The following is a 25,931-nucleotide window of genomic DNA, read 5'->3' as shown; positions in this document are numbered from 1 at the left end:
TAGGACAAGGGATAGACACTTAGAGAAGAACCACCGATAGCTACTGTGTGTGCAGTTATAGATGGAAAGAAAAAAAGCACTAGTGTGCTACCAAAAACAAAAAAAAACACAGAGGGAAGAAATTCGTGGAGAACCCAATGAACAGTATAAAATTTCAGAGAATGCTAGTTCAGATGAAGTTAACAAGATCCATCAAACAATAGAGGGCTATTTCTGCCAGTGCTGTAAGTGGTACTGGGGCGCTTGACTGAGCTGAGTTGAAAAATGAAATGAGAATGATTCGTATTTCTGGAAAAAAAAAAAAAAGTCAAGGAAATAATACAGGCAGATTCAGACAAATCAATTGATCAAGTGGGTGGTAATGAGTTACTGATTAGGATTGAAATACATTTTGTTAAGAGTTTCCCCAATAGTTCAGTGGTAAAGAATCTGTCTGCAATGCAGGAGCCTCAGGAGACGTGGGTTCCATACCTGGGTTGGGAAGATCCCCTAGAGGAGGTGGCAACCCACTCCACTCTTCTTGCCTGGAGAATCCCAGGGACAGAGGATCCTGGTGGGCTACAGTCCATGGGGTCACTAAGAGTTGGACACGATTGAAGTGACTTAGTAGGAGCATAATCTGTTAAACACATATACAAAATTCATATTTTGGAAATTCATTTATTTTAAAAACAACATTTCCGGAGATTAAAAATATGAATTTAGGGCATAGCTATTTTACTATAGATTGGATTGTGGCAATTGGATTAAGTAGGTTTCAGAGGTTTCACTTCAGTCAATGGTGTTAGGGTGTGTTTTCAACTCTTCCAAAAGCTCATCATGTGCACCTTTCCACAGGTTTGATAACCCTGTCACTGGGAAGAAGTGGGCATGGTCTTTGGGGAATATATAAAGCATCCAGCAAAGAGCCCAGCTGATTCTTCTCCAGAGCCCAGAGCTGTTGTGTTTGGAGGTGGCTGGGTGGTGAAGACTTTTGAAAGTTACCACTACCAGGAGGTAAGCTCTTATTCCTTGATCTGAATTTAACTGAGTTGCTTACTAAATGGAATAGGACATTTCATTAATGGAACCCAAAGCTGAGTTATGATCAAGGTACAATGAATTTCTGCTATGTTCACTTAAAAATGAAGGCTCATGGGTAATCTTGGAAACTAGAGCTAAATTATGTTCCCTACTGGTAGCATGTATATGTGAGTACTAGATCAATCATTTATTCAATATGTGATTTGTAGACAAGTAACTTATTTGACCCACTGCATGTTAAATAACCTCCTTATAAAATGTAGGCAAAGATAAAAAATTGGTTAATAATATTGTTGAGAAAATTAAAATAGGTAATCCATTTCAGAGAAGCTGATCCAATGTGCAGAATTAGTAAACATAATTAAAATATTAATATTTGCCTCTTTTATTATCATTTTAATACTGTTATTATAATTAGTATTATCAATATAGAAATGATTTTACTCATAGTGAACCTTGGCCAGTTTCCAGCTCACTCCTACTCGGAGCTCATCTATACTTTCTCCCTATTCTTCAAACTATCTCCTACTATAAGGCATATTTGAGTTAATGGCTTTATGTTCTATACTGGAAAAAAAAATTTGTGATCCTCAACTAAAGTCCATAACTTCCCTGTCAACAATTTTTATTTGTATAAATGAATCTGTGCACCATAATTTCCTCGCTACTCATTTTCAACAGGTATTCTAAGTTGTTTTATAATTATTCACTTCAGTAATTGTTTACTTTCTGTCTACTTTGGACAAAAAATAAATTCTCAGCCTAGTAAATAAGTAGCCTCTTACATTCAAGTTCTCATAGACTGGGAAGATAACAGTAATCATATAGTTAAATCAAATATTTAGCCACAATGTATGATAACCTAATTTAAATAAGCAGTTTCATATGACATGGTGATAATAAAATGAGGAACTTACCAGCAAATGGTCTTTGTGCTGTGCTATCATTCAGTTGTGTCTGACTTTTTGTGACCACATGGACTGCAGCCCGCCAGGTTCCTCTGTCCTTGGGGATCCTCCAGGCAAGAATGCTGGAGTGGGTTGCCATGCCCTCCTCCAGGGGATCTTCCCAACTCAAGGATCAAACCCAGGTCTCCTTCACTGCAGGCAGAAATAACCTTTGAGCTTATACTATTTCCCAAATATTTTCACATTCACTGATGATTCCTCCCTGATTATCCTCTAATATTTATTGATTATCTTTACCAGAGTTGGTTATTTATTGCCTCCGTGACATTGTCAAAAGCCCAGGTCTCCCGTTTCTCCATTCCCTTCAGGTTGTATGCTTCAGTCTCCAAGCAAATGCACTATGAGGTCACAAAAAAAAGACAAGCCTTGTGCATCAACTGCAAATTCTGTCCAGACGAACCCCAAACAGTTGACTCTTCCTTATGTTTTTATTAACGAGCATTAAAAAGTTGGCAAAATCCTCCTAATAATATTTTCTTCAAACCTCATTTGCCATAAAGTTTAAAAGGCCATATACCCTTTAAGTTCTATCACAGGCAGAAGGATCAGGAGGATTGTTTTGGGTGGAATATGAACAAGACTCTGTGGCAGAGGATTGTGTCGGATTGGATGAGAGTGGAATCCCTGATGGAAAAGCTGTGTCTGACAGTATCCTGTCTGACTCTCATGAGGGCACTCGGTTACCCTCTTTCCATTGCATGCAATACATCACCTGTCTTGCTCTATACACTAACGTGTTGCTTTGAGTGGGAAGTAAGTCTCAGGCCCCTTGATACTGTTTATGGCCTCATGGTAACACAGTGTTCTTTTTTCTTTTCTCTCTTCAGAAACATGAGTTCCAAAAGCCTCCGGAATGAAGTCACCTGTTCCCTGTGTGTGAAGTATTTCATAGACCTGGTCACGCTGGGCTGTGGGCACAGCTTCTGCATGCCGTGTCTCTGTCTCTACTGGGAGGAAGGCCAATGGCCTCCTCGCTGCCCTGTGTGCAGGGAAACACCCCATCAACTGAGCCTGAAAACCAATATCATTTTGAAGACTCGAGTATTCCTTGCCAGACGGACAGGACCCTACGATGTACCTAGGTCTGCAGAAAAGATGTGTGAGCTTCACGGGAAAACAAAGAACTTGTTCTGTGAAATCACCAAGGAGGTGCTTTGCCTAGTCTGTTGTATGTCTGTGGAGCATGGGGCTCACACGCATTGCTCTGTTGAGTGGACGGCTGAGGAATACCGGGTAAGCAGTGACTAAGACGGATGTTTGAATCTGGGGGACTTTCTGTCTGAGAGTGAATGCCAAAGAAACTGAAGATAACTATTCTTCATTCATGTCAAATATAAAGCAGACACTAACTAGCCTTGTGGGCCAGGTCTTAGGATAAATGGGCTTCCCTGGTGGCTCAGACAGTAACGCATCTGCAAGGCGGGAGACCCGGCTTCGATCCCTGGGTTGGGAAGATCCCTTGGTGAAGAAGATGACAACTCACTCCAGTACTCTTGTCTGGAAAATTCCATGGATGGAGGAGCCTGTTAGTCTACAGTCCGTGGGGTCCCAAAGAGTCGGACATGCCTGAGCCACTTCATTTCACTCCTAAGATAAACTACTTAAGAAAGGAAGCCCTCAACTTAAACAGTTAAGGTTTTACATTTAAAATTTTTACAATTCCAGTTGATGGTGAGGATGTGCCAAGTCTGTGTAAGACCAAGGTGGGCAAATCCTGTTAATATCAGTGACTATTGTGCATTGCAGTCGTGGTGACAACAGCCTAATCTAATAGAGTCTAATCAGAAACACTGTCTTTTAGCTAAAAGAATCGTGAGATAGGAGATGAGAACTAGCAGCAAGACAACTAAAATCTGAGATGGAATTTACATAATGAAAATTAGTGAGGGGAAATCAAGTTTGAGGGCCAGTTTTTCTCTATGGAGAAGCACCCTTTCCAATGTTATATCTATTCTATGGTTACAAACCTCCTTCACAGTAGACACTTGGTCTTAAAAGGCACAATAAGTGGATCATTTTTCTTCCTGGGTGATCATCTGATATTTGCCGCTATCTTTCATCCCCAAGGATCTGAAAAATTTCAATATCAACCTCTCTGATACTCACACTGTTGGTTCTTTTGCAGCAAAGGCTTCTGAAGATAATGAGGTCTGTGTGGGAAAAGATACAAGAAAATAAAAGAAATTTGAACAGAGAAACAAACAAAATAAGAACATGGGAGGTAAGCAAGAAATTCTAATTCATTCAGCACAAGCTGGGGACATGTGGTGATTATTTGATAAGAGTTTAGTTAAAAATCATAATGTTTATGTTTCAATATACATGACAGGCCAATAACAAAGGCCTTCATCTCATCATGTAGAATTAGGCATGTCACTTTATTGGATTTCTTTTTAAAATCAAAATATCAAAATAAAAGTTCTAATTTCCTGGCTAACACAATAACATTCCACTGGTTATAGAAAAATTACAACCATAATTTGTCAATGAGATAAATCTAGGGTTTCTCAGAAGGAAATTTTTTGAAAATTCAGGAAGACATTCTCTCTAACTATTTGGATAAGTGTTAAGTGTTAGTCACTCAGTCGTGCCCAACTCTTTGTGACCCAATGGACTGCAGCCCACCAGGCTCCTCCATCCTCAGTCCATGAGATTTTCCAGGCAAGGACACTGGAGTGAGTTGCCATTTCCTTCTCCAGGGGATCTTCCCAACCCAGGGATCAGAACCCCTGGGTTTCCTGCACTGCAAGCAGATTCTTTACTGACTGAGCTACAAGGGAAGCCTTGTATTTGGATAGTGAAGGACAAATTTAAGTTCAAATTAAAGGGAATGTCAGGCAGGTACATATGTAAGAGTTGAAGGCTAGAAATTAGAAATTATCTGAATATTGAGATTCTACATATTCCATGTTAGCTGACACATGTATCATTAGAGAGGCAGTGCTGAGAGATATGGCTGGAAATGGTGGATAGATCAGTTTCAAATGTGAGCTAAATTCATGGCTGAGAAATTGGGATCTATCATTTGTTGATTCAAAAGTATGAATTGTGCACCACAAACAGAAGTGGTGAAATAACAGTAGAGCTAGATTCTCAAGGAGTAAAGATTTAATGATGTGAAACAATAAACAAGCAACATTAGAAGCTACTTATCATCACTATAAAGGTAATTTAAGCGGGATTATGTGAATGACAAGGAGATGTAGTACAACTGACTCAATTGTTCAGAGGTATTACAATTAAGGTTATAGTTTACACTGAAGAGCCTGCTGTGTCATGATAACTGTTATAAGCCAATGTAGAAATAGAGAAAAGGGGCAGATTTCCTTGTACTCAAGGATCAGATGTACTGAGGGTCAAATGGAGTAGTGGGAAAGTCAATGAACAATTCTAATACAACATTTGTAGAGTGATCCATTGTGATTAAGTGCTTTTGAGAACATTTTAGCAATAAAGGTAAATAAGTAGTTGGACAAAATGAATTTTACATATGATCAGAAAAGGCTTATATAGAGGAACATGTATGGACGTAAGCTTGGATGAGAGTAGAATTGGAGGCAGGTGCCTCTTTGTGGAACAAGTTTTCAGGAAGAGATAAATAAATCACATGTCTTACACTAGACCCATTCCTTTCCCACACCACACTCGCCACTGCTTCTCTGTTGTGTCACCTTGATATGAAGGAAAGTGACCGAGCACAGAAACACTGGAAGCTAGATCTGAAAGTTGAGAAATTCTTAAAGCTAAGGTCAGGAATAGATGGAGCCCAGGTAGTGGGAAATGATAGAACTCAAGAGATATTCTTGATTTTAGAGAAATGTCAGAAAATAGGACATATTGATGTACAATGTAAAGAGGATAAAATATAAAACTTGAGACCTAGTTTCTGCTCTGAAGGTAGAGCATCACAGCATATAAACAAAGAAGGAACTGCTACTTTGGTTTAAGAAAATATTAGTTTGGGAAATGTTGCACTTTGAGGTTCTGGCAAATACTCTAACAAAGAGGTAGCAGGCACCTGGGTGAATGAGGATGGAACTTAGTGAATAATTTTTGTCTGGAGAGAAACAGTTCACAATTTTCTATATAGTCTAGGCATGAGATGGCCACCACAGTAGTGTTCTAAAGATGAAAAGAAAAACATTTTTACATAGGAAAATAACTACAGGAATCTTTGTATTAATGGGTCCATCAGGGAAAGAGGAGCTATTTTTTTTCATATTTTTTTTAAATTTAAATTTATTTATTTTAATTAGAGGCTAATTATTTTACTATATTGTATTGGTTTTCCCATACATCAACATGAATCCACCACGGGTATACACGTGTTCCCCATCCCAAACCCCACTCCCTCCTCCCTCCCCGTACGATCCCTCTGGGTTGTCTCAGTGCACCAGCCCCAAGCATCCAGTATCATGCATCGAACCTGGACTGATGATTTGTTTCATATATGATATTATACAAGTTTCAATGCCATTCTCCCAAATCATCCCACCCTCTCCCTCTCCCACAGAGTCCAAAAGACTGTTCTATACATCTGTGTCTCTTTTGCTGTCTTGCATACAGGGTTATCATTACCATCTTTCTAAATTCCATATATATGGGTTAGTATACTGTATTGGTGTTTGTCTTTCTGGCTTACTTCACTCTATATAATCAGCTCCAGTTTCATCCACCTCATTAGAACTGATTCAAATGGATTCTTTTTAATGGCTGTGTAATACTCCATTGTGTATATGTACCACTGCTTTCTTATCCATTCATCTGCTGATGGACATCTAGGTTGCTTCCATGTCCTGGCTATTATAAGCAGTGCTGTGATGAACATTGGGGTACACGTGTCTCTTTCAATTCTGGTTTCCTCAGTGTGTATGCCCAGCAGTGGGATTGCTAGATCATAAGGCAGTTCTATTTCCAGTTTTTTAAGGAATCTCCACACTGTTCTCCATAGTGGCTGTACTAGTTTGCATTCCCACCAACAGTGAAGAGGGTTCCCTTTTTTCCACACCCTCTCCACCATTTATTGCTTGTAGACTTTTGGATCACAGACATTCTGACTGGCTTGAAATGATATCTCATTGTGGTTTTGATTTGCATTTATCTGATAATGAGTGGTGTTGAGCATCTTTTTATGTGTTTGTTAGCTATCTGTATGTCTTTTTCAAGAAATGTCTGTTTATTTCTTCAGCCCATTTTTTGATTGGCCATTTATTTTTCTGGAATTGAGCTGCATGAGTTGCTTGTATATTTTTGAGATTGGTTGTTTCTCAGTTGCTTCATTTGTTATTATTTTCTCCCATTCTGAAGGCTGTCTTTTCACCTTGCTTATAGTTTCCTTTGTGGTGAAGGTTTTAATTTTAATTAGGTCCCATTTGTTTATTTTTGCTTTTATTTCCAATATTCTGGGAGGTGGGTCATAGAGGATCCTGCTGTGATGTATGTCAGAGAGTGTTTTGCCTATGTTCTCCTCTAGGAGTTTTATAGTTTCTGGTCTTACCTTGAGATCTTTAATCCATTTTGAGTTTATTTTTGTGTATGGTGTTAGAAAGTGTTCTAGTTTCAATCTTTTACAAGTGGTTGATCAGTTTTCCCAGCACCACTTGTTAAAGAGATTGTCTTTTCTCTATTGTATATTCTTGCCTCCTTTGTCAAAGATAAGGTGTCCATATGTGTGTGGATTTATCTCTGGGCTTTCTATTTTGTTCCATTGATCTATATTTCTGTCTTTGTGCCAGTACTGTACTGTCGTGATGACTGTGGCTTTGTAGTAGAGCCTGAAGTCAGGCAGGTTGATTCCTCCAGTTCCATTCTTCTTTCTTAAGATTGCTTTGGCTATTCGAGGTTTTTTTAATTTCCATACAAATTGTGAAATTATTTGTTCTAGCTCTGTGAAGAATACTGTTGGTAGCTTGATAGGGATTGCATTGAATCTATAGATTGCTTTGGGTAATATACTCATTTTCACTATATCGATTCTTCTGATCCATGAATATGGTATATTTCTCCATCTATTAATGTCCTCACTGATTTCTTTCACCAGTGTTTTATAGTTTTCTATATATAGGTCTTTAGTTTCTTTAAGTAGATATATTCCTAAGTATTTATTCTTTTCGTTGCAATGGTGAATGGAATTGTTTCCTTAATTTCTCTTTCTATTTTCTCATTATTAGTGTATAGGAATGCAAGGTATTTCTGTGTGGAGCTATTAAAGTAAACTAATTAAGGGAATCAGGGAGAAAGTTTTTTGTTTGAACCCTAAAGTGTATACATTCTATAAAGGAAGGATTGGTGTAATAGGAAGACACTTTTAGTATGTATAGTATGCATAGTAAGAGCTATGTGGATTCAGCAAAGGAGGTTCTTGATGATAAGATGAATCTGGTTTTAAAATGCTGGAAATTGAAGAGTTTATGGCTGTGTTGACAGATTCCATATTCACTTGTTACTCAATCTTTCATCAAAGCAATGGACTCTCTTCAATTTCCAGAATTATAATGAAACCATATTCATCTTATCAAGAACCTCCTTTGTTGAATCCACATAGTTCTTACTATGCATGTTACTAAGAAATGAATCAAGTGAATGTGAGATTCACAGGCAGAGCCGTGGTAAAGAATCTGCCTGCTGATGCAGGAGATGCAAGAGACACGGGATTGATACCTGGGTCAGGAAGATCTCCTGGAAAAGGAAATGGCAACTCACTCCTGTATTCCTGCTAGAAAATCACCAAGACAGAAGGTCCTGGTGGGCTATGGTCCATGGGGTGGCAAACCTGACAGAGTACACACATACATGCTATGCACGTACACTTGTGATTAAAAAATATGCTAATTGGAAGTAAAGATGACACAAGAACCACATGAAGATTTTAGTCAATAATTGACGTTTTCTTTTCCTTAAAACATTGTGAGTCAAGTATTTTAAAATGTTAACAGGAAAGAAGGAAAAGAGAGAGTGATAAAAAGGAAGAAGTGGGAACCAAGACCAGAAGGTGGTTGTTTGCTAACCAGTGTCGCCTCTAAGGATAGAGGAGAAGTCACTCAAGAAGTGGACTGTAGAGCAGCAGGCAGGGGGAGTTAGTCTGTACTCATGCACACAAAGTTCTGGTTTGCATGCAGTCTGTGGACCTGAAAATAAATATTTCAGAAAAGTCTTATCTAATTCTGTGAATTAATGTTTGCTATTATTTCCTAGTAGAAAGAGTCAATCTGTAGATAAAATATCTGAGGATGAAAGTGAAACCTGCTCAGTCATGTCTGACTCTTTGCAACCTTGTAGACTGTACAGTCCATGGAATCTCTAGGCCAGAATACTGGAGTGGATAGCCTTTCCCTTCTCCAGGGGATCTTCTCAAAACAGGGATCAAATATGTTTGATCTGCCAGATCTCCCACATTGCAGGTAGGTTCTTTACCAGCTGAGCCATCAAAGGAAGCCCAAGAATCCTGGAGTGAGTAGCTTATCCCTTCTCCAGCAGATTTTCTTGACTTAGGAATTGAACTGTCTCCTGCATTGCAGGCAGATTCTTTACCAGATAAGCTACTAGGGAAAACCTGAGGTAGACTCAATAGATTTAGTCATTAGAGTACTCTGTAAGTTATATAACATGATTCAGTTGTTCAGTCACTCAGTGAAGTCAGACTGTAACCCCATGGACTGCAACACACCAGGCTTCCCTATCCTTCACCATCTCCCCTAGCTTGCTCATCCAGCCATCTCATCCTCTGTCATCCCCTTCTCTACTCGCCTTCAATCCTTCCCAGCATCAGGATCATTTCTAATGAGTCAGCTCTTCCCATCAGGTGGCCAAAGTCCTGGAGCTTCAGCTTCAGCATCAGTCCTTCCAATGATTATTGAGGACTGATTTCCTTTAGGATGGACTGGTTAGATCTCCTTGCAGTCCAAGGAACTCTTAGTAGACTTCTCCAATGCCACAATTCAAAGCATCAGTTCTTTGGCGCTCACCTTTCTTTATGGTCTAACTCTCATATCCATACATGACTACTGGAAAAATCATTGCTTTGACTATGTGGACATTTGTTGGCAAAATAATGTCTTTATTTTTTATATTCTGTCTAGGTTTTTATAGCTTTTCTTCCAAGGAGCAAACATTTTTTAATGTCACCATTTGCAATGATTTTGGAGTGCAAGAAAGTAAAGTCTGTCACTGTTTCCATTGTTTCCCCATCTATTTCCCATGAAGTGATGGACCCAGATGCCCTAATCTTAGTTTTTTGGATGTTGGGTTTGAAGCTAGCTTTTTCACTCTCCTCTTTCAACTTCATCAAGAGGTTTTTAGTTCCTCCTTGCTTTCTTCCATAACAGTGGTGTCATCTGGATATCTGAGGTTACTGATATTTCTCCTGCAATCTTGATTCCAGTTTGTGCTTCATCCATCTTGGCATTTGGCATGGTGTACTCTGCATACAAATTAAAAGAGCAGGGTGATAGTATACAGCCTTGATGTACTCCTTTCCCAATTTGGAACCAGTCCGTTGTTCCATGTCCAGTTCTGTTGCTTCTTGACCTGTATACAGGTTTCTCAGGAGTCAGGTAAAGTGGTCTGATATTCCTATCTCTTTAAGAATGTTCCACAGTTTGATGTGATCCCCACAGTCAAAGGCTTTAGCATAGTCAATGAAGCAAAAAAGATAATGGAATTTTCTTGCTTTTTCTATGATCCAGTGGATGTTGGCAATTTGATCTCTGGTTCCTCTGCCTTTTCTAAATCCATTTTGAATACCTGAAAGTTCTCGGTTCACATACTGTTGAAGCCTAACTTGCAGAGTTTCGAGCATTACTTTGCTAGCAGTGAGATGAGTGCTACTGTATGGTAATCTGAACATTCTCTGGCATTGCCTTTCTTTGGGATTAGAATGAAAACTAACCATTTCCAGTCCTGTGTCCACTGCTGAGTTTTCCAAATTTGCTGGCATAATAAATGCAGCGCTTGATAACATTATTATTAAATCACAGATACCTGTTTTTAAGAAGTGACTCTTTGAGGCAGTGTTTGGAGTCAAAACATTGATTTCAGTTTCAGTGGAATAAAAAGCACTGAGAACAACAACACAAAGTGTTCTGACATTACTGTGTTTAATGAATGTACCAAATTTCTAAATGTGGAAGGAAAAAAGTAGATAACCGTTATGGATGAAATCAGTGGTAATACAAGAGCTGATTAATTCATTGTCACTCTAGAGTTATGTGACCATGTGGAAGAAGATGAACCAAACTCAGTATTGGAAGATGTTTTACTTAGTCTACTATGGAGAGAAACATCGTTTAGAGAAAATAGAAGAGGAAAGCAAGGAGATTTTCCAACAACTCAAAGAAAGTCAATACAATATGGACCTAAAGCGGAAACTTTTAAGGCAGATATATGAGGAGCTCAAGGAATTGTGCTGTAAGTCAGACATGGAGCTGATTCAGGTAAGGATGGAGGCTTGGAGAGTCATGGTGTTTCCTGGATAATACCCACCTCTCCTTTGTCTTTCATCATGTGTTTGAAATCATGCTTTCTATGAGAGTTTTTATCTGTCTGGGTAATGCTAATGACCAAGGACCATTCTTGCCATACACAAGAATTTCAAAGCTTCACTGGATGCTTGGAGCTAGTGCACTGGGACGACCCAGAGGGATGGTATGGGGAGGGAGGTGGGAGGAGGGTTCAGGATGGGGAACACATGTATACCTGTGGCGGATTCATTTTGATATTTGGCAAAACTAATACAATTATGTAAAGTTTAAAAATAAAATTTAAAAAAAGCACTGGTTAAAAAAAAAAAAAGAAATCCTAGAGAACCCTTCTTAAATTCTCCTAGTATTCAATTGCTGAAAAACTGCCACAGAGAAGGATGCTTGAAGATGTACCAGTTGGCATGTGGACCTGGCAATAATGAGAAATTTGGGAATCCCTGCAACTCATTTCCCTTTCTGTTTCTGTGAGCATGATACTGTGCTGAAATGTGGATTCACTCACCCTTGGAAACAAGAAACTGTGTCTCTGATCTGAATGTTGTGAAATACACTAAGACTTCCTTTCTGTTTCTCTCTTTACAGTGTTACGAAAACATGTGGAAAAGGTAAGGTTGCCCACATTTTCAAGTTTTGATAATTTTAACTGTGATTAGTCAGTTGGGACTGAAATGGGAGCATGAGTTATCAGGACACTATAACCTCTTTCAGGATGTATTTAGATTTCCCTTTATCCAAAGATAGAGTTTTGCGTGTTGTTTACCCAAGGTGAAGCTGGGCAGGAGAATTACTTGCAGGATTTTGTGCAAAGATCACATGAGGACAACTACCACTGACGATTTTAAGTTTCAGATAAAGAAAAAAGGCAAGGGGAATGTACCCAAAGTCATGACAGGATTATGTGCAGGAAATAAGGGTTGATAGAAACCTAAGATGGAATCAGGGAGAGAATGGGCCAACAGAGGATCATCTGGGTGCAGGGTTTCCATGTACAGCACATGGGGAGGCAAAAAAGAAAGATTATGATGCCCTCAGGAAAACTGGGTCCCAGGAATTGGGATTGCTACCCAAGCTAAGCTCCTCCTCCACTAGCTGTGGTTGTACAGACACTGAGCATTTCTTTGGTGACTCAAGTGGATTAAAAGTCAGAGTGCCCCTCTTGAATGTCCTTCATTTCAAGTCATTTTCCGTAACCCTGAGATTGGCTGCAGGAAACCAGATACTGTCATGACTTATTTGAACTTAATAATGCTATGATTGCTGTGTTAGCCCTGGGATAGATGAGATAGAATATTATTTGATCTTGATAACATAAATCCTCTAGTTTGGGGGATTACTTTCATGGGACTGGAACCTAAGTTTGAGGATTGAAGTGACGCCTCTTTAGAGTCATGCAGCCATAATTACTATGATGAAAATTTGAGCTCCAGAAGAGTAATGAAGTGTCCTTTCTTGCAGGGGTGAGTCAGTGCAGCTGCACATGCCCCGGCCTGTAGTCCCACAGCTCAGTGCGTGGCCCATCCCTGGACTCATAGACTGGCTCAACCAATTCCAAGGTAACAGGCAGCCCTCTGGTAGGGGTGGGATACACTGGCCTCTGTTACTGTCCTATGGGTTACCTTTCCCCACTGTCCAATCTGTGGACTATGCTGGAAATTTTAATATCCACACTTACCCTTATAGGAGAATATTGTATATGGAGTAAAACTAAATGGCATCTGGAAAAAAAAAAAAAAAACATTTATAATGAGTGGTAGTAAGCTATCTAGAGGGTAAACAATAGGAAAACATAATGGATTGTCTGTAGCAGGCTGAGGTACATTATTGACTGTTTAAAAGTAACATGTAACTTTGCATGTACGTTCAATACAGACCAGGTTTTACGGAATGAATGTTATCATTGGTTTTGAGATGCTTAGAGAATTTTAACTCAGTTTATAAAACTATTTGTAATAAATACAAAATATAAATCCTCTTTATGGTCAAATTTACTACAAACAAAAAGGAAATTTTATACACACTTTATACAAAACATTGGCAAAGTAAGCTGACAACTTTTTTCATTAGATTTATCCCTTTTTGCTTCAAGGTATGCTGGCAGAAAATTCTCACAAAGAAACTACTTCAAAAAATAGGACATTCTGCTTTCATTTTAACTTTGCATGCTTTAGTGAAAAATCTTGTCAGGAAAAGTGAAAACAGCTTGGGAGTTCTTACTATTATTGGTATTACTGTGCATTTTCTGAGGAGAAGGGCGAGTTATATTGGTTTCTGATAGTGAACTTTTTAATTAATTGCCAATTTTATTTATTTATTTATTTTTTTGTATGGCGCTTAGGGCCGCCTTTCTCCAGACCTTTGCTGCCTTTGCCGTGTCCAGACATGGTTTCACGAAAAGTAAATGTAGGAATTGTAGAAGTGATGGCCAAGAGGTAGCAGTAGTTCTCATAGACACAAATCATTTCTCCCATTTGGTCTGGCTCAAATCTTCTTACGGAGACAGACCTGTCGATATTGGATAATTTTTCTTCCTTCTTCCTGCAGTGTACGTTGCACTGGATAATGAAAGAGTCACTCCTTGTGTCCCTGTGTTTGAAGATCTGAGATGTCTCCTGGCTGTACCTGATGGTCCTGGTGTCAACAACTCTCCACCAAGATCTAAATATTTTCTTGCCTGGGGAGCTGAGTCGTTCACTTCTGGTCAATGCTACTGGGAGGTGGATGTGGCGGGCTGTTGTAACTGGGCCATTGGATTTTGTAATGATTCTTGGATGAGAGACAGTGACATGGTCCTTGACTCAGAGGGAATTTTTCTACTTCTCTGTATCAGAGAGAACAGTCAGTGCAGTTTCTTCACCGCCTCCCCACTGTCACCTCAATATGTCAAAAGGCCTCTGGGCCGGGTGGGGCTGTTCCTGGATTTTGACAGTGGTGTCGTGAGCTTCGTGAATGTGGCCAATAGTTCTCTCATTTGCAGTTTCCTCTCCTGCTCCTTTTCCTCTCCTCTCAGACCTTTTCTATGCTCTCGGACACTCTTGATCAAGGACAATGTAGAAATCTGAAAACAGATATCAGAAATGTAAATAATTGACATTACTAATTTAATGTCTGCTTGATTTTCTGTAACTTTGCCTTCCTTTATGAAGCATATTGATTGATTTGTTTAAGGGTTGAAATGTTAAATGCATGGGCTTCCTGGATGGCTCAGCCATAAAGAATCTTCCTGCCAAGCAGCAGACTTGGGTTTACTCCCTGGTCAGGAAGATCCCCTGGAGTAGGAGATGGCAACCCACTCCAGTATTTCTGCCTGGAAAAAAATCCCATGGACAGAGGAGTCTGACAGCTACAGCCCATGGGGTCACAAAGAGTTGGACATGACTGAATGACTAAGCTCATGTCAACTGTATAAAGGTGTATAAAATGTTAAATAAAACTATCTCTTTGAATACTGTGCAATTTTCATTCTATGTCTTGTCTGTTAATTTCTAAGGTAGTTGGATGCCAAGAACTCCTGTCTCTGTTTACCCAGTTCAGTGGGTTAAGGCAAGATTTGTAATTCTCTTATCTCTTCTGTGCATACGCCTTACCAAGCCTCAGCTTTAAAACCTCTTTTTCATGATGTAATTTGTAAAGTTATTGGACTAAATGAGGACATCCTGTTGGGTAGATGCAGCACATCTTGTACTTTTTTTTTTTTTTCCTGTGAAACTCACAATCTAATACTGGCTGACCCATCTAGCTTAGGAGGTTTATGTCTGCTATATGTACAGATAAATCCCAAGTAACAAAAACCAACCTGCTTGAAATATAACTGTCTCAATAAATAGCCATACAAAGTCATAACTAAAAATATGCTCCACAACTGTTAAAAAGTTTATAAAGTATAACCAACATCAGAAAGAAAAACAGTAATATTATTTAACAAAAATGTTGAATGGGCTACCAGTAAAATTTATAAGCTCAAGAAATTCTCTGTCATAGGCACACTAAATATAAATGCATATATATCTTAACAGAATGACATAGAGAAAATAAGATTTCATATCTTGGAAAGTTCAGAAATTTTAATTGAGGAGAGACCTCAAGTGACAGAAATCTTGAAATTTCATTTACCAGAATAAACAGCAAAACTTTTCACTGAGTGTAATAAAGAATACTTCAGTTCAGTTCAGTCGCTCTATCATGTCCGATTCTTTGAGACCTTGTGAACCACAGCACACCAGGCCTCCCTGTCCATCACCAACTCCCGGAGTCTACCCAAACATCGAGTTGATGATACCATCCAACTATCTCATCCTCTTGTCTCCTTCTTCTCCTGCCCTCAATCTTTCCCAGCATCAGGGTCTTTTCCAATGAGTCAGCTCTTCACATCAGGTGGCCAAAGTATTGGAGTTTCAGCCTCAACATCAGTCCTTCCAATGAACACCCAGGACTGATCTCCTTTAGGATGGACTGGTTGGATTTCCTTGCAGTCCAAGGGACTCTCAAGAGTCTTCTCCAACACCACCATTCAAAAGCATCAGTTCTTTGCGCTCAGCTTTCTTTATAGTCCAACTCTCACATCCATACATGACCACTGGAAAAACTATAGCCTTGACTAGACGGACCTTTGTTGACAAAGTAATGTCTCTGCTTTTCAATATGCTATCTAGGTTGGTCATAACCTTCCTTGCAAGGAGTAAGAGTTTATATTTTCATGGCTGCAATCGCCATCTGCAGTTATTTTGGAGCCCAGAAAAATAAAGTCAACCACCCTTTCCACTGTTTCCCCATCTATCTGCCATGAAGTGATGGGACCAGATAACATGAATTTAATGTTCTGAATGTTGAGCTTTAAGCCAACAAGAAAAAGAAAATTGTATTTAAAATGCTTTTAGTTAATCCAACTTTCAGTTTCAAAGTACATTACTACCATGTGATCTAATAGGAGTCATAAATACAACATGATCCAGCAAATCCATTTCTGAGTATTTATTGAAGGAAACTAAAAGACTAACCTGGAAAGATACATGCACCCCAATGTTCATTCTAGTGAAAATGATTCCGTGTCCCTTTATTGGAAGTTAGTCCGGGCTTTTTCCTCTCTTCCTGTGATGCAGGCGTATGTCTTGAAGGAGTCAAGGGGTAAACTGCTGCCGATGTTTCTAAGATTCAAATCACAGATTTCTTCTGGTGCCCAGGCTCATTTCCTCCAGGTAGCATCAACTGGAAGGCAGGTCTGGCTGCCCACTGCTTGAAAGTCTACTCCAAAGGTAAGGTTGGTCTAAATGAAAGTTGGCTTTACTTTGGAGACCAGCAATTGTCAGAGAGGGTCCACATGTCCAAATTCCCACTCCCCACTGATGATTTGAGGGTAAGGATTTTTAAATGGGGAGTTTAGGGTGTGTAGGAGAAAGGAAAGGGCTCCATGCAGAAACAGTGCAGTCAGCTCCGACAGTCATCTTGAATTGGGTCATGAGGTTGTCTGACTAGCATCATTTGATTCTGTTAAGTACAGTTAATTTCAAATGTAGAGTCATTTTTATTTTTCCAGTTTCTCTGAGGCCAGTTCTTGGAATTGTGCTGCTTACGCCATGGAAAGTCTGGTTCTCATGCAGTTAACTTCTTCCATCAAGTGGGGCTTTTAGTTTCTATAAAACAGGTCAAAGCATATGGCTCAGAATATTATGCATAGTCTTTGGAGAGGAATTAAAGGTTCTTGACTTTGCTTAATGACTAAACTATTATTATTTTATCTTGTTTCACTGCTTTTCCTTTGTGTCTAGGTTTTCTCACTTCTTCAGTTCAGTTCAGTTCAGTTGCTCAGTTGTGTCTGATTCTTTGCGACCCCATGAATTGCAGCACGCCAGGCCTCCCTGTCCATCACCATCTCCCGGAGTTCACTCAAACTCACTTCCATCGAGTTGGTGATGCCATCCAGCCATCTCATCCTCTGTCGTCCCCTTTTCCTCCTGCCCCCAATCCCTCCCAGCATCAGAGTCTTTTCCAGTGAGTCAACTCTTCGCATGAGTTGGCCAAAGTACTGGAGTTTCAGGTTTAGCATCATTCCTTCCAAAGAACATCCAGGGCTGATCTCCTTTAGAATGGACTGGTTGGATCTCCTTGCAGTCCAAGGGACTCTCAAGAGTCTTCTCCAACATCACACTTCAAAAGCATCAATTCTTCGGCACTCAGCTTCCTTCACCACCCAACTCTCACATCCATACATGATTACTGGGAAAACCATGGCCTTGACTAGATGGACTTTTGTTAGCAAAGTAATGTCTCTGCTTTTTAATATGCTATTTAGGTTGGTCATAGCTTTCCTTCCAAGGAGTAAGTGTCTTTTAATTTCATGGCTGCAGTCACCATCTGCAGTGATTTTGGAGCCCCCCAAAAATAAAGTCTGACACTGTTTCCACTCTTTCCCCATCTATTTCCCATGAAGAGATGGGACCGGATGCCATCATCTTTGTTTTCTGAATGTTGAGCTTTAAGCCAACTTTTTCACTCTCCTCTTTCACTCTCATCAAGAGGCTTTTTAGTTCCTCTTCACTTTCTGCCATAAGGGTGGTGTCATCTGCATATCTGAGGTTATTGATATTTCTCCCAGCAATCTTGATTCCAGCTTGTTCTTCTTCCAGCCCAGCATTTCTCATGATGTACTCTGCATAGAAGTTAGATAAGCAGGATGACAGTATACAGCCTTGATGTACTCCTTTTCCTATTTGGAACAAGTCTGTTGTTCAATGTCCAGTTCTAACTGTTGCTTCCTGACCCACATGTAGGTTTCTCAAGAGGCAGGTCAGGGGATCTGGTATTCCCATCTCTTTCAGAATTGTCCACAGTTTATTGTGATCCACACATTCAAAGCTTTTGGCATAGTTTATAAAGCAGAAATAGATGTTTTTCTGGAACTCACTTGCTTTTTTGATGATACAGCAGATGTTGGCAATTAGATCTCTGGTTCCTCTGCCTTTTCTAAAACCAAGTTGAACATCTGGAAGTTAACGGTTCACATATTGCTGAGGCCTGGCTTGGAGAATTTTGAGCATTTTTACCAGTGGCAAGAATACACAGAGAAACTGTACAAAAAAGGTCTTCATGACCACGATAATCACGATGGTATGATCACTCACCTAGAGCCAGACATCCTGGAATGTGAAGTCAAGTAGGCCTTAGAAAGCATCACTACCAATTCATGTTGATATATGGCAAAACCAATACAATACTGTAATTAGCCGCTAATTAAGATAAATAAATTTAAATTAAAAAAAAAAAAAAGAAAGCATCACTATGAACAAACCTAGTGGAGGTGATGGAATTCCAGTTGAGCTATTTCAAATCCTTAAAGTTGATGTTGTGAAAGTGGTGCACTCAATATGCCAGCAAATTTGCAAAACTCAGCAGTGGCCACAGGACTGGAAAATGTCAGTTTTCATTCCAATCCCAAAGAAAGGCAATGTCAAAGAATGCTCAAACTACTGCACAATTGTACTCATCTCACTTCTTAGATTACACTTATTCTTTGACTAAAGTTTTTCTATAGACAAAAGACAGGCTAAGGAAATTGTGGGTAGAGGGAGGAAGGAGCATAGGGTTCTGCTCTGTTTCAGGGGTAAATGAGAGAGGCAAGTACCTCTGAGAGTCAGGACAGTGGAGTCAGACAAGAGAAAATTTAGAAAAATTCTCTAAGAATGATGCAACATTTATATGATGTTTATGCATGTGTAATGCAATATGAGATAACTTTTCAAGTTACTGTCTATCATTTGTAAATACATTGACACAAAAAAGAAACTCTTACAGGAATCTCTTTGCAGGGATGAGTCAGTGTTGCTGTCCATGTGCCAACTTATGAACCCAAAACTCAGTCCAGAAGCCATCACTAGACAGATGGGCTGGCTCAACCACTTTCAAGATGACTTTGGTCCATTGGTGGAACCACACATTGGGGTCTTTCAATAATGGTTCTGTATTGTCAATCTTAACCTCTTTACCAATCTTCAATTTAAATATTTAGAATCATATTTCTACCATGATAATATGGACAAATCTACCTGAAAGTTGGTGAAATGATAACGGGATTCAAGCCTATTATACATTTTTGGATAATGAGAGAAGACTGTGAAAAAAAAGGGTTCCTTAAGACCTGGAATCATTCTTAGGTATGTCAGTTGCTCAGTGAGTCACGTGCATGCTCAGTCACTTCAGTGGTGTCTGACTCTTTGCAATCCCATGGACTGTAGCCCAGCAGGCTCCTCTGTCAATGGAAATCTCCATGGGATAATGCTGCAGTGGGTTGCTTTGCCCTCCTGCAGGGATCTCCCAGACCCAGTAATCAAACATGTGCCTCTTGTGACTCCTGCACTGCAGGCGGATTCTTTACCTCTGAGCCACCAGGGAGGCCCCAGAGTCACAGAGAACTATAAATTAATTCAAGACATTTGAATTACAAGTTAAATGCAAATAGAAATTATGATAGGGTACCGTACAGTTAAAAAATTTCCCCTAAAAACGTCTTGGTAGTTAAATATGTTGGTTGGTGATGCCATCCACCATCTCATCCTCTGTCGCCCGCTTCTCCTTCTGCCTTCAATCTTTCCCAGCACCAAGGACTTTTCCAATGAGTTATCTGTTTGAATCAGGTGGCCAAAGTACTGGAGCTTCAGCTTCAGCTTTAGTCTTTCCAGTGAATATTTAGGACTGATTTCCTTTAGGATGGACTGGTTTGATCTTGCATTTCAATGGAGGAAGTTTAGGGATGAAAAATCGTGGTTCTCCAGGACCTCACAAAATTTCCCAGGGTACAGAAAGCCCTGTGGTACCAAGGAATCCTGGCAGCTTCTGAAGGGACTGAACCCAGGAGGGAGGTGATCTCCTGCCCGCCCAAGGCCAATCTGCCCACAGTTGTGTGGGGCCCCAGTAGACTCGGCCTTGGACTCAGGGGTGGCTGCCTGGTGGGACCTTTCTTCAGGGCAGGAAGGGACCCTGTAGACCTTTGAGGGGGCAACACTGGGCTCTGTGTTCTCATCCCCGCTTCCATAGGCACTGAAACTCTTACAGCCCAACATGGTTTTGTCCAGGGAGGGAGCTTTTCCCTGAGGCCCCAGACCGGCTCGTGTACCTGGCACATCTGGGAAAGTGAGGGTGAGGCTCTGCTCAGAGCAGAGGCCCCCTTGGAGGATGTGTAGGAGGGGGTGGGGGGGCTGCAGGGGTCTCAGAGCTGCTCTTTACACTCAGAGTCTGCGCCCCTCACCTCCAGAGCTTGCACCCCCAGGGGAACTGGTGGGCTCCACTCCTGGAGAGAGAGGCAGAATAACTAGGAAGGACTCCAGGACTAAGAGTTCAAGAACTCCTGGCCTTCACTGAAAGAGAAGCTGCAGACAAGGAAAGGGCAGACAGAGAATCCTGAGAGGTGAGTCCCTGACCCCTGCTTTCCTCCTGTTGCTGTCCCCACACCTGTGTTTCTACAATGAAGGGATCAGAAGTGCAAGCTGGGCCAGTTCTGAGAAGAAGGTCTAATGAAGTAGAGCACTAGGTCGTGCTGGCAAAAATGTAGAAATATCTCTGGGGCTCAGTTGCTAGACTCCTGGCTTCAATTTCATTTCTAGCGGAAAGGGAGAAGCTGTCTGGCCATCAGTGAGCAGTGTTTCCCTCTCTTTTCTGTGAGTTTTTCAATCAATAGATACGTTTAGCCTTGCTAGGAGGAAAGAAATCCACTTAACATTTTGTGGGTGTGAATGAACTGTGGGTCAGTCATTTTAGAAGCACTAAATCTAATCTTAAATTAGAGCTTTTATGATTGCAGTTTTATTCCCAGTTCATGACTGGGTAGATGAGGCAACAAATACAGATTTGTAATTTTAACAAATGCCATCATCTTCCATTAAAAAATTCAGACTTTGAACTTATATTAATCTAGTACTTGTATTTTTCTGCATCTGTTTTTAAAACTTTTCATTTTGTAATGGCATATAGCTGAATAGCAATGTGGTAAGCTTTTTCTGGTGATCTAGTGGTTAAGAATCCACCTGCCAGTACAGGGGACATGGGTTCACTCCAGGGTCTGAGAAGATCCCACAGGCCATAGTGCAGCTGAGCCCATGTGCCACAGCTGCTGAGTGAATGAGCTGGAGTCTGTGGCTGCAACAAGAGAAGCCACCCCAAAGAGAAGCGCACTCACTGCAAGGAAGAGGAGCCCCACTTCCTGGGCTAGAGAAAGCCCTTGGTCAGCAAGGAAGACCCAGTGCAGCCAAAACAAAAAATAAGTAATCATAGAAATAGTGTGAGGCTTTCAGGTGAGCAGCAAAGGGACTCAGCCGCGCAGACAAGTGTGTCCATTCTCCTCAAACCTCCCTCCCATCCACGCAGCCAAATGACACTGGGCAGACTTCCATGTGCTATACAGTAGGTTCCCTGCCTGTACATTTATAAAGAAGAAAATGTTTCCCTAAAACATCAAGGAGTAAGATGAACTCTCAAAACTCATTCCTTTTCATATATAAGAAGACAACTACTTCTGTGATACTAACAGTACATGAGAGCCAAAAATGAAAACAGCCAAGAATATTTTAAAAAGTTTAATGAGATGACACTGACTTTACACACATTTTCAAATATATAAATAAGACAAAATATTAAAACAGTGTCATTCTGCTACATAAATTAGCAAACAGTTTAGTAACCTATGGATTAAAATGTTTATACATAACACCTATTTAGTACAATCTCATAACATAATACACACACACACACACACAAAACAAGCCTATGGTAAAAACGTGATTCACTTACAATCTTCAGCATGAGGAATGGGTTGGCGCAGAAACCAGAAGAAAGTTAGATGTGAGCTGGAAAATTAGTGCCATTGAGTCAAAGGATGCTGGTCTTATGGGAAAGCTAACTCAAATGGAGCAGTTTTAACTTTTAATTTCTAATTTTTGAAATCAGTAAGAAAAATTCCACTGATAGCTCAAAGGATACATATACAGAGAGAAATGCCGCTGCCCACAGGCCCATCCTGGCTTCCAAGATAAGCAAGGGCCAGCTCCTCACTTCAGAGAGAAGGGACAAGAGACGGTTTTCTTAAAGGCAACTCACCTACATCCAGTCAATCAGATCTTCCCCTCCCCAGCTCCATGCCTGAGTACTGAGGGACAAGTCAAAGAGAAGGGGCTCACAGACCCCTGGAGCCCCTCACACGTCTGGCAGGCAGAGCATGAGGAGAGTAAACCTTTCCAGTTCAGGGAGCTCAGTCTAGTCCCGGGTGCCCTGCAGCCCAATCAGCTCAGGGTTTATTCCATGAGGCGTCATTGCATTGACTTTCTCTCGGGGGGAACGTGGGGTAGATGGAGAGGCCAGAAATCACAGCACAAGATGCCTTCTTTACAACAGGTCCCACTTTGTATGAAGACGGAAGGAAAAAAGCAAGGCAATGAAGAGGCATAGAGAGAAGGGCCCATGGACTTTTGCTGAAAGCTCTCTGGCTCTTCATGTTGTGAACCAAACCCAGCTGGAATTCGAGTCAGAGGAGTCCCCTGAGGACCACGAGCTGGAGCTGTGGTCCTCCAGCTCAGAATGTCCATCTTCATCCTCACTGCTGGGGCTGAGGAGTGGCTGCCTTCGTCCTCTTCCTCATTTTCCTCTGATCTCCCTGAAGCAGGAGAATGTTCTCTAATCGTGTCTGATGACTCTAACTCTGCAGCCTGAAGCCCCAGGTCCTCACTAAGTCTTCCTTGCAGATTCCCTGATGATGGGGACTGCAGACCCATCCTTCTAATCTTGGGATTCGGGCCCCCCGTCACCCTCATGTTCTTACGCTTAGCACAGGTCGCCTCTCTGTAAGCAGCATATTCTTCAGGAGACAGAGTCCTGAGCCAGAGATCAAGGTCCACCTTGTACTGTGTCTGCAGTCCCATGCCTGCTTCTTATAAAGCTCCTTCTGGTCCCGGGGGATGCGCTGCCAGCGTCTACTGATCTCCACCATGTGCTCCCTCGGGGGCACCACTTTCAGCTCCCTGCTCAACAAGAGATCCTGGTGGAACTTGTGATAGCCATTCATTGGGGGCTTCTTGGGCTTTCTGTGGAATTTCTACTTCATGGGTAAATTGTTTTCTGGGGGAGACTTCACTGTACGCACATTTTCCTGAAACTTCTTTGGCACTTTGCTTTGACTTCCTTTAGGGACATCAGTTTTTTAGGAGTTCTGGACTAGATCAGGGTGCTGTTCTCTAAATAGAGCCATTTTCTCCTGAAACTCCTGCTTCTCTTTCTGGAAATCTTGACTGTATTTCAGCTTGAGCTGTTCTGGCAGTTTCTTGTATTCCTCAGATAGAGCCTTAGTCAGCTCCTGGTTGCTCATCTTGGGGTGTTTTTAGAGGTACTGAGGTCTCATCTCTTTAAAAAAGCAGAGGTAAGCTGTCAAGGGGGTTCTTGGGTAAATCAGGATGTTTCTTGTGTTTTCTGCTTTTGGAAGGATTGAACATTTTCCTTAGCTTCCAGGACTAATTCTGCCAAAGTGTGAAGCTTTCTAACATTATGGGAAATCTCTAACCATTTGAGTTTTTACATTTCCCCAGAAAATTCTTTACAAGCTATTTTTCCCCAGTCCATCACTGACTGAGTTATTTTGAACATGTGCTTGTCACTGGATAGAATTTTTTTTTTTTTGTACATTCCAGTAATTGCACAATGTTTTCTCTGGACCAGTCATCTTGGCTTTTAGGCAGCACGTTTTCTAGGTTTTTGTGAAATGTATGGACCCAGCAGTTCAGACACCTCAGCGATATTTCCACCGTCTGCACTCTCAAGATTGAGCAGGTGATTTTTCTCCCTTTGTTTCTTGATGAATCTGGCTAATGGTTTGTCAGTTTTATTTATCCTTGGGGAGGAGCCAAGATGGCAGAAGAGTAGGATGGGGAAAACACTTTCTTCCCCACAAATTCATCAAAAGAACATTTAAATGTCAAGTAAATTCCATAAAACAACTTCTGAATGCCGGCAGAGGACATCAGGCACCCACAAAAGCAACCCAAGTCTTTGAAAGGAGGTAGGAAAAAATATAAAAGACAAAAAAAGAGACAAAAGAGGGAGGGACGGAGTTCCGTCCCGGGAAGGGAGTCTTAAAAAGAGAGAAGTTTCCAAACACCAGGAAAGCTTCTCACTGCCGAATCTGTGCCGAGCTTTGGAAGCACAGAGGGGAACATAACAGGGAGGAAAGATAAATAAACAATTAAAACCCGCAGATTGCGAGCCCTACAGTAACTCCCCCAGCGGAGAACCAGCACAGACGCCTGCACACACCATTAGCAAGCGGGGGCTGGGCAGGAAGGCGCGGCGCAGGCTACATCGCTTAGAGTAAGGACCTGGCCTGAATACCCTGAGCGCTATCTGAGCGAAATAATTTGGGCTAGCAAACCAGACTGTGGGATATCTACCACGCGAAAAGCCAGCCCTAACCTAAGACACCGCCAGGCCCATGCACGGAACAAAGGACTGAACAGAGATAGCTGGCTGCAGACCTTCCCCCTCTGGTGACAGGCAGCCAGAACCGGAAGGGGGCAATTGCAGCCCCAGAGAGACATTATCTATAAAACTGTAAGCAGGCTTCTTTGCTAACTAAAACTTCTTGGGGGTCTGGATGGTCAACATCTGCCTGAGAAGGTGCGCCGAGCGCTTAGCACAGGTCACCTCTCTGTAAGCAGCATATTCTTCAGGAGACAGAGTCCTGAGCCAGAGATCAAGGTCCACCTTGTGCTGTGTTTGCAGTCCCATGCCTGCTTCTTATAAAGCTCCTTCTGGTCCTGGGGGATGCGCTGCCAGCGTCTACTGATCTCCACCATGTGCTCCCTCGGGGGCACCATTTTCAGCTCCCTGCTCAACCAGAGATCCTGGTGGAACTTGTGATAGACATTCATTGGGGGCTTCTTGGGCTTTCCATGGAATTTCTAATTCATGGGTAAATTGTTTTCTAGATAACCGAGCATCAGGGAGGCGATAAGTCGCAGCAATCGCGCTCGCCAAACACCTCATCACCTGAGGTGCTTGGACCTGGGAAGGGCACAAAACGCAGGCCCAACTGAGTCTGCGCCTCTGAGGACTACCTGAGTGCCTGAACCTGAGCGGCTTGGACCTGGGAGGTACATGCAGCCCAGGGCCGGCCTCGGATTGATCCCAGCGGAACAACCTAGAGCCTGAGCAGTGTGGGCAGGAAGGCTACACGCGCCGTGAGCAGGGGCAGAGCCAGTGTGGCTGAGGCACTGAGAGTACACGCCAGTGTTATTTGTTTGCAGCATCCATCCCTCCCTCCCCACAGCGCGACTGAACAAGTGAGCCTAAAAAAAAAAAAAAAAAGTGTCCTCCACCATTCCCTTTGTGTCAGGGTGGAAACCAGACACTGAAGAGACCAGCAAACAGAAGAAGGTATAACAGAGAGAACCGCCTTGGAAGCTACAGGCAATAGATTAAAACCCTGTGGTTACTA

At 41.4% G+C, this 25,931-nt stretch overlaps 1 pseudogene; it reads right to left on the bottom strand.

The window, feature by feature from the left end:
• The window catches only part of LOC786425 (upstream-binding factor 1-like protein 1), a 46,501-nt pseudogene extending 21,136 nt beyond the window's left edge, over positions 1–25,365 (bottom strand).
• Between the last annotated feature and the right edge of the window lie 566 nt (positions 25,366–25,931).

This window comes from Bos taurus, chromosome 29, assembly GCF_002263795.3.
Source record: "Bos taurus isolate L1 Dominette 01449 registration number 42190680 breed Hereford chromosome 29, ARS-UCD2.0, whole genome shotgun sequence".
Lineage (NCBI taxonomy): Eukaryota > Metazoa > Chordata > Mammalia > Artiodactyla > Bovidae > Bos > Bos taurus.
Note: the sequence above shows the minus strand (reverse complement) of the source record. Positions and strands in the feature narration are given on the sequence as shown.